Source organism: Podarcis bocagei (genome assembly GCF_964188305.1).
Source record: "Podarcis bocagei genome assembly, chromosome: 3".
NCBI lineage: Eukaryota > Metazoa > Chordata > Lepidosauria > Squamata > Lacertidae > Podarcis > Podarcis bocagei.
This window is the reverse complement of record NC_138127.1, coordinates 16,702,156-16,712,119: the sequence shown is the minus strand read 5'-3', so window position 1 is coordinate 16,712,119 and position 9,964 is coordinate 16,702,156.

The window sequence follows — 9,964 nt, the reverse complement described above, 5'->3', positions numbered from 1 at the left end:
GAAACAGGCTATGACTGTCAGAGAAATTAGACGTTTCAGAAGTGATTAGTGTCTTCCCTGCTTGCCTCCAGCTCTGGTGTACTATTAACACTTTTATCTAGGCCGCTGAGGGTGTGCGGCATGAGAAATGCAAGCGAGTGCAGCCGGGAGTGTGGGGCCTGCGCAATGGCGGGTCCCAGTCAGTGATCAAACACAGGAGAAATAGAGACTGACAGTTGTCAGTGCTCAGGCATCAGCATGTTCCCAGGTGTGTGTCCCTTGAGAGGCTTTCTGTGCCAACCTCTGTCGTGGGAAGTCTGTAGCTGTGCATCACTGTGGATGGATAGCTTGAGCAAAGTTCTCAATATTTATTATTTTTCAAAATATATTTCTCTTTCTGAAAGCTGCTGTGTGTGTCATGTTCCCGCCGCCGCCCCAGTGGCGGGCTGGTGCTAATCAGTGTCAAGTTCCTGTCAGCTAATGCTTTTGCTGTTTTTAGGATGGCAGCTCTGTTCTGGGAAGCGGTGAGGGATTTGGCGAGGCTGCAGCCATCCAAGGCAGCTTTCTTTCTTCCTTTCTTTAAAGGGATTGTGTATTTCTGAAGAAGGGAGAGTTGTATAAAATGAAAGGGGAAGCACCGCTCCTAAACATGGTGTCGTGTACCACAGGAACTGACAAGCAGTATTGGAAGTTAAGTTCCCTTGATGGTTTTCTGCAGTAACAGGCTGAATCTAGACACATATATATGTAAAATAAAACGCTGTGAAAATGATTTGTTTAATTTTTTAAAAAAAGATTAATATGGAATTTCCCATTAGCTTACCATCGCCATCTAGTGTCACTTTTGTATAAGGCACTTAAAACACACTTAAAACGTTATGTTTTTTCCCTTTTAGTATATAAACTTTGTACAGTGGTACCTCGGGTTACATACGCTTCAGGTTACATACGCTTCAGGTTACAGACTCTGCTAACCCAGAAATAGTGCTTCAGGTTAAGAACTTTGCTTCAGGATGAGAACAGAATTTGTGTTCTGGCGGTGTGGCGGCAGCAGGAGGCCCCATTAGCTAAAGTGGTGCTTCAGGTTAAGAACAGTTTCAGGTTAAGTATGGACTTTCGGAACGAATTAAGTACTTAACCTGAGGTACCACTGTATACATGTTGAAAATTATAGTATAATAAGCCTTGTGGTGTAATATGCTAATGTTTACCGATGTAACGTAAGAACTTTAATAAATAAATAAAATTCAAAAAAATAAAAATAAAACGTTATGTTTGCGGCTGTATTGCTGAGTCCACAGTTGAGGCTTTTCTTTCTTTTCTTTTTTCCAATTATATTTTATTAAATTTTCAAAAAAAAAAAAATCACATATACATTCCAATACATACGAATCTTTTTCTTTTGTTTCATCTGAAAACCAAGCCATTGTGGTTCTTCCTGCTAAACATCTTATCTCCCCCATTTTACAAAGCCAGGAAAGAGCAAATGGCCAACTTCCAGTCATCTGAGATTTTACAAGGCAGTGACCACACGCCTTTCAAACTTTTCTCTGTGTGTAACCTTAGAGACTAAACGGGTTCCCCCCCCCCCAAAAAAAAGAAAGTCGAAATGGTCAGGTTGTAGATTTCTGCACCCAGTGCTGTTTTCTGTATTTACATGGTGTGTCTGTGGGAAATAGATATCCATGCCAGAGTACAGCGCATTGCAATCCATACTAGGATTTATTTTTAACTGCTTCAAAAATGTTCTCAGAAAGCGCCAGATTTTAAATGAATACAGCTGTGATTTGCCTTACAGTAGCTCTAATTGCTAATCTGTTTTTTAGATGTTCAGAATGGTCCCTACATGCACCTCCTTAAGAGGCATATTGAGTTGAAACCAAAGTCCTAGAACTGCTGACGTGACAGGAAAAAAATGGTCCTTTTCACTGCCTGCCAAATGTCTTGTAATTCTATAAGAACCTTCATTGTGAAAAAGAAGATAAAACAAAAGCGGCCTTTATTATCCTAACGGCAACTACATACCTTTCTGCAGTGGTGTATAAACCTCCTGTAATTTATTTTTATTTTTATTTTGGCTCCGTAACTTGTAGTGTTGTAGCGTGTTCTGTTCTGTTTTTTCAATGCACCATCTGGCTGATGAAACTTAACATCTATAGCCGAGGATTACACAGTAAAAAATGGGGCAGGGAAATGAATGGAATCTTCTGAACAGTTAGTTTTAATCAATTGGAAAACAATTATGCTGGCATTGTTGGCAGGAGTTAAACTCTCCACCACAGCAGTGTTAAAAAGCAAACTCCCCCACCCCTCCACTCCACTACCCAAAAAACCAGATGTCTCATAAAATGCAATATAAGCTACATACATAAACTACTTTCACCGTGAAGCATGTCTTGTAGGAGTGAAGACATCTAGAATTATAGGATTGCTCCGAACAGGACCATAGAGCCACTGCTTACACTTTAACCTACCTAATTCCTAGCTTTCAGGTGCTTTTTGATAATTAAGCCAGTTGTGAGGAAATCAGGAAATCACACGCAAGCAGCAGGTTCCTTCACCCTTATACATCTCTCCAGGCAAGCAAGAGTCATGGCTGCAGTTCAAGGTCACATGCCATCCAGGTGAAGGCATTCAAGGAGTTTGTGGAGGCAGGCTCGTGAGGGGTGTGGCCTGGGGTGGAGGTGTGGCCTGTTTATTAATTTAAATTTATTAATTATTAAATTTATATACCATCCTTTGGCCGAAGGTCACAGGAAGGTTTACAGCATAGTACCTTGGGTTAAGAACTTTGCTTCAGAATGAGAACAGAAATTGTGTGGTGGCAGCGGCAGCAGGAGGCCTCATTAGCTTAAAGTGGTACCTCAGGTTAAGAACAGTTTCAGGTTAAGAACAGCCCTCCAGAACGAATTAAGTACTTAACCCGAGGTACCACTGTGTTGTTGTTTCCTCCTCATCTCTTTCTAGGAAAAGGAGTCTTTGGCAAACAAGGGACTCTGCTTTAACTAAATACTAGCTGATACCCATCTATGTTTGACATGCATATTTACACACACATAACAAATACATTCCTGCCCATTCACTCAGGCACCGCTATCTGCCTGCCTCCATTGTGGGCCTGATGTGTGGAATAAGGAGGGAGAGTCTAGGGATTCTGGGGCTCCAACCACTGTGGTGGTGGTGGTGAGCCAAGCCCTTCCATTGTTCATGACCAAAGCTGGACCATTTGTAGCTGTGCCCACTAGCCATATCTAAAACTGTTTCTGCACGTGCTCAGATTCATGGTCATGGAGGCACGCCCTGGAAAAAAGGGATGAAATGATTTTGCAGATCTCTCTTAGCAAAACATCTTCCGCCTCTAAGATAACCACTGTTATATATATATATATATATATATATATATATATATATATATATATACACACACACACACACACACACACACACACACACACACACACACACACAGTGGTACCTCGGGTTAAATACTTAATTTGTTCCAGAGGTCCGTTCTTAACCTGAAACTGTTCTTAACCTGAGGTACCACTTTAGCTAATGGGGCCTCCCGCTGCCCCCATGCCGCCGCCACGCAATTTCCATTCTCATCCTGAAGCAAAGTTCTTAACTCGAGGTACTATTTCTGGGTTAGCGGAGTCTGTAACCTGAAGCATCTGTAACCTGAAGCGTATGTAACCCGAGGTACCACTGTATGTGCATCTATGAACCTGGCATTGTTTTATTCCCCCTCTTCTGCAGAATAGGAGAAAGCAGACTTTCTTCTTAAACTGAGCGGCGAGAGTTTAAGCACATCTTCCCAGCCCCTTCTCCCACACCTCCGAGTCACAAATCAATCTGTGCAGACTAGGCTTGACATTATTAGTTTGTTATAATTCAAGATGGGCAGAAGATAAATGCTGCTCAGCCACAGACTCCCTCATCTCTTATTTCAGTCATGCAGACAACGCAGGCTTCGTTCTCGCTTCTTTTCCATTTAATTGTCATGAACGGATCTTCTGGGATAAGATTCGCTATGGCCTTACATTATTTGTACTTGTGCAATTTAGCTGCATGTTCATTTCTGGCTTTGTTACGTTTCATTACTATCTGCTATCGGGGTTGCATATACAGAAGATGAACAGAATTCAAGATTTACTGTTGACATGGCAGAAGCTCCTGATAGAGCTCAATATTTGGCATTGTGCAATAGGCAGCACTCAGTACATGAGCTGCTTAACTTCACAAGGTGTCACTTTTAAATACTGCTTGCTGTTTCTGGGATCCTGGCATTTACAAGTTCCTGGCCCTCATGCTGAAAGAATCATGGGAAATGTAGATTAAGGGTGCTGGGAGTTATAGCTCTGTGCTTTCAATGTATGCTGCGACTGTGACCATAGTTTTAAAAGGTGATGACAAAAGAAGATAGTAGCAAATCATGACAAAGAAACAAGATGATAGTTTGTCTGACAGGTGTTATTCCCCCAGTGTTCCCAGTTTTAAAAACTCAATATATTTTGGTATTTTTATTTACATTTGTAGTTTGTGGGTGTATAATCTTTCGAAAAATAGTTGGTGTGACCAGTGCCTTTTTTCTAAAAAAAATAAAATAAAAATGTTTAGCGGCACAGTCATACCTTGGTTCTTGAACAGAATGCATTCTGGGAGTCTGTTTGAGTGTTTGAAAACCAAAACATGGCTTCCGATTGACTGCAGGAGTATCCTGCAGCCAATGAGAAGCCACAGAAGCCACACCAGACATTCAGTTTCCGAAAATCGTTCAAAAACTGGAACACTCAATTCCGGTTTACGATCGTTTGGGAGCTGAAATGTATGAGTTCCAAGGCATTCGGCAACCAAGATACGACTGTACTCCCATTATCCTACTCATACTGAAATAATGCCCCTCAATGAGACCAAACTTAGATTCACAAAATGTTTAGGGTTATGTGTGCCCCTGCATCCCCATAGGAAAAAAGCACTGGGTGTGACAGATGACTCAGGAAAGGAAGTGTGAGTCTGGAATATTCAGTATTCAAATCATATAGCTACTTAACAAAGGACAGTCCTCTGTTTGAAGGGACACCTGACTCAAGTCAGCTTTCAAGATGAAGAACCATAAAGAAACAGCAATTAAACATATATCAAATCCAATGCAGGAATTCAGAAATAACAGGTTTCAGTTTTTGATTTAGCTGTGGTTGTGGGGGGTTGGACCCTATTACCACAACTCCACATTTCTATGATTCAGTCTCAGGTGGCAGGGAAAGTCTGGGCAAAAAGATATGATTTCAGAAGGTGTCCAAACCAACTAATACATGTTGCTGCACACGCATTTGACATGATTTACTGGGCTGCAGCACTCTCTGAATTGCAGGTCCTTCACGCGTCACGCGTGAGAGGGGAACGTGTGAGGACACGTGTTGGAGAAGCTTCCTTGAATAAAAGCTAGTGTCTTGCCAACCACTTCAGATCAGAGATTTAGTCCTTTCCTGCTCTGTTCCCTCTCCAAGACTTATGTCCTTGCAGATAGCTGCCTCACATGCTGCGGTTGGTATCTGTGTCTTATTAATTCAATCCCAAGGCAGGAAACCTATCAATAAAGGAAGCCAATTGTTCAGACTGTACAATTCAAAGTTGGTTTTAAATGATCTGAGGTGTTTTAAAGAACAATTAAGAGGTGGAGCCCATTAAGATTGAGCCTCCTGTAATAGTTTAATGTTTGGCTGTATGGATGGTGCTTTCTATACTGTGTGCACCTGATTAAGTGACCTGCCTGTGAGAACCCGCAGCCTGTTAAGCAAAATGCCCATTTTCTGTTTTTAAGCTGCATTCATAAAAAGATTTCAGAAGCCATACAAAACTTTTTTGTTTCGTGGCGTACTTTTTAAAACAACAGCACGATTGTATTAATACCTTTTTCCTGCATTAGTTATGTGTGTGGTTTTTTTTTTTAAAAAAGGGATTAATATAAAAGATAACACAGTTTGCACATCCCCCTGTTCGGCTTGCTCCCATCATCCAGTCCCAATACAGTCACTCTCTCAGCCCATTCTATACTGAAAGCAGTGCTTTTTTCTGGGGGGATGCAGGGGAATGCATACCCCTAAACATTTTGTGAAACTAACAGGAGAGGAAACTAAAGAAAAAAGAAAAAAGTTTCTTCTCTAGCACGGTGAATCATCAGTTCCGTTGCTACCCCCGATGGTGGCTTCCTTTCCTTTCATGGTATTTCCTGAGTCTCAGACGGAAGTGAGCTTTTAATATGTGAAGCAGTGTGGAATATGGATGTCTGATGCTTTACTGATGAAATTCAGGAAGATGTTAGTGCACACAACCTCATGCCAGTGTGGAAGTTACTGTGAGCTGTCAGCTGCGTAATATGAGGTAATGCATGTTCTTTGTACTTTTGTCCATTTACTGTATTTATTTCCCCCGATTTGAACTATAAAATGGTGATTTTCTTGAGTCAAAATGAGAGTACCCCTAAACATTTTATATATACAGTGGTACCTCAGGTTAAGAACTTAATTTGTTCCGGAGGTCCATTCTTAACCTGAAACTGTTCTTAACCTGAAGCACCACTTTAACTAATGGGGCCTCCCACTGCTGCCGCGCCGCCGGAGCACGATTTCTGTTCTCATCCTGAAGCAAAGTTCTTAACCCGAGGTACTATTTCTGGGTTAGCGGTGTCTGTAAACAGAAGCATATGTAACCTGAAGCATATGTAACCCGGGATACCACTGTATATATAAAAGCACTGATTGAAAGTGATCAAATTTCCACAGAAGCTATTACAAGAAAGGAGATTCAGACTAAACATCAGGAAGAACTTTCTGGCAGTAGGAGATGTTCAACAGTAGAACGGACGCCCTTGGAACATGATGAGCTCTCCTTCTTTGGAGGGTTTTAAGCAGAGGTTAGATGGCCACCTGACATGGATGTTTTAGTTGAGAGTCCTGCATTTCAGGGGCTTGGACTAGATGACCCTGGGGGGGGGGTCCCTTCCAACTCTATGAACCTACGAAGCACAAAAAATGGACTGTCAGTGCTCAACAATAATAATATTGAGGATAATTCTAAAATAAATTTTGTCTTCAGCTCCCAATTGCCGCCATGGGGAAAAATTCAACTGACAGCGTGGCCCCCCAAAATGGGGGCTCTGCAATCTTGTGCATTTTGGGGTGTCATGCTGAGAGCACGGTGCCCAAAAATGAGATGTCCCGATTTAATTGGGGCAATTGAGGAGTGTGTGAATTTACTGCAATGTGAAAGCACACTTGTGTGGCATGGAAATTGAGTTCCTACTGTAAACTCTGAACTGCAAGCACCCTGCTTGAATAAGTGTGTGGGACTTCACCATGGCCAATATTTTGCTAGATACTTTCCCCAGCAAAGGGAAAACAGAGAGAAAAAGACTTTCCTCCTCCTAGCAAATGCACACAGATCAGTCAATTATTATGCCAATATATCTGTGGAAGTAGACAGTTATTTCAAGAAATTAAAAACCCTACAACAACTAATTTAAATTAATATATATTTAATATGATATATAGATGTTATGGTGTGAATTAAATTGAGAAGGCTACGCTTATATAGAAACCAAATTACTGAAAATATGGACATAAAAATTATTAGCATACTTGGTAGGATTGTCCTATAAATGTTTGCTTCTGGAAAGATGTAAACGAGATACTAGGTCAAGGTCTTCCATTAAATGAATTAAATCATTCTAGTGAGAGAAGAAAAGAAAATATGTTTAATTTATTGCTAAAAGCCAGGGTTGAAATAGCTTCTAAATGGAAATCAGATATTTTGCCTAGTGAAGATCGGCTAGAAGAGGATAAAACACATTACTAAAACCTACTTATTTAATGAATTCAGAGAAGAGAAGTTTGTTTACAGGCAACTGGAATTTAATCTTGACCTTCTGGAATAGAATACAGTATTCAGACAAAATCCTGCTAGTAAAATTACTGTGTTGATTTGTGTTGTGGTTGAAGAGGGCTGCTTGATTAAGAGACTGTATTTTTTAATCTTATTTCTTTGTGTGTGTAAATGTTTAAGCATTTTTTTTTAAAAAAAAATAACATCAGCAGTGATAAACGCTTGCTGTGTGAAGCCTGCAATGAATGTTTCAATAGGCCTAATCTGCCTTTTATTCACCTGAATGTTCCATTTCCTCTATGATAACTGGGTTAGGCTTGCAGTCTTCTCTTTGTCTACTCTGCATCCGTGGTAAGGAGGGCAGGCCACAAAACTTGAAAATGAGACCAGAGGCCTTTCTCTTGGGCATGGTCGGCCAATTGGTGCCAAAGAAAGACAGAATATTTTTTATGTATGCAACAACGGCAGCAAGAATACTTATCACAAAGTACTGGAAGACACAAGATCTACCCACCTTGGAAGAATGGCAGATGAAGGTGATAGACTACATGGGACTGGCAGAAATGACTGGCAGAATCCGAAACCAGGGAGGAGAGGCAGCGGAAGAAGATTGGAAGAAATTCAAGGATTATCTTGGGAAATATTATAAAATTAGTGAATGTTAGATTGATGTTGGACTCAATCTAAGTGGTTACCAGCTGTAATGATTAAGATAATTGGGGGGAAAAGAAGAAAGAAAGGTGTAAAATTAAGTAATAATTGAGGGTGAGGATTTGCTGAATGAATAATTTGAATTGGAATACAAAAAGGGGAGGTATGAGGAGGTCCGAGAAATAAGTTAAAAGAAAATAAGTGAATGAAATTATATGTGTTTTTAATTTTTGTATTTTTGTCTTTTTTTGCATAAATTTTGAAAGGTTAATAAATATATTCTAAAAAAAAACAAAACTTGAAAATGAGGCCGTTCCTAATTTGAAAGTGAACGCCTCACTCTAAAGCAACTTCCTGGAAGAGTTGCATTAGACACACGATATATTCATGTGCTGAACAATGTATCATAGACTTTAATGGTCCGTTTCTTGTTTTTAAGAGTAATCCTGTAAACTAGTGGCGTTAAGTTTTATGGCAGATTGAAAGCGATTTTCTCTATGCTTACTTTACATATTCTCCTAATTAAGGTAGACTAAAATGCATTTTTGGACCTGAAGAAAGCCATTTCTTTCCAGCAATCTGCATTTATGAAGCGAATTAGCTCGTTTCAATCAAACCCAACCTCTAATTTAAAACCATTGTCAGCTATAGTGCATAATCATAAAAAGATCTCAACAATGAGCAGCAATCTAATCCTGAAGGTGACATTTCAGAGTTAGCAAACTTCATTCCCCTGTATAATTTTGTGTGTGTTCTTGGAAAGAAGTGGTACCACTTGGTCATGTTCAAGTGACATCTTACGACCTGAGACCAATTTACGGTCCTGAAAAACATCATTTTCATTTGAAAGTTGTGTTAACGAAGCATTCATAATGGAGTTGCCAGATTATATATCTGTCTTAAACATATAAATACAGTGGTACCTCAGGTTACAGATGCTTCAGGTTACAGACTCCGCTAACCCAGAAATAGTACCTCGGGTGAAGAACTTTGCTTCAGGATGAGAACAGAAAGCATGCAGCGGTGGCGCAGTGGCAGTGGGAGGCCCCATTAGCTAAAGTAGGGCTTCAGGTTAAGAACAGTTTCAGGTTAAGAATGGACCTCCAGAACGAATTAAGTTCTTAATCCGAGGTACCACTGTATAAGAACAAGAGCAAAGCAGGCTTGTCTTTAGGACATTAGAAGAGCCCTGCTGAATCAACCCAAGGCCCACTTGGTCTTGAATCTGACTGTCAACATTGGCCAGTCAGATATCTCCAGGAAGTCTTCTCACAGAAAGCAACAACCCTTCCCTCCCTGTTGCTTCCAATCAGCCAGTTTTCAGCAGCATGTGCCCTCTGAACATGAGAGTCCCTTCCAACTAGCACAACAATGAGCTCAGCTCACCTCCTTAGAGGTCCCAATTTGGGCCTCAGACGGTGGGTGCCCAATGTGACGTGAAGGCATGACGTTC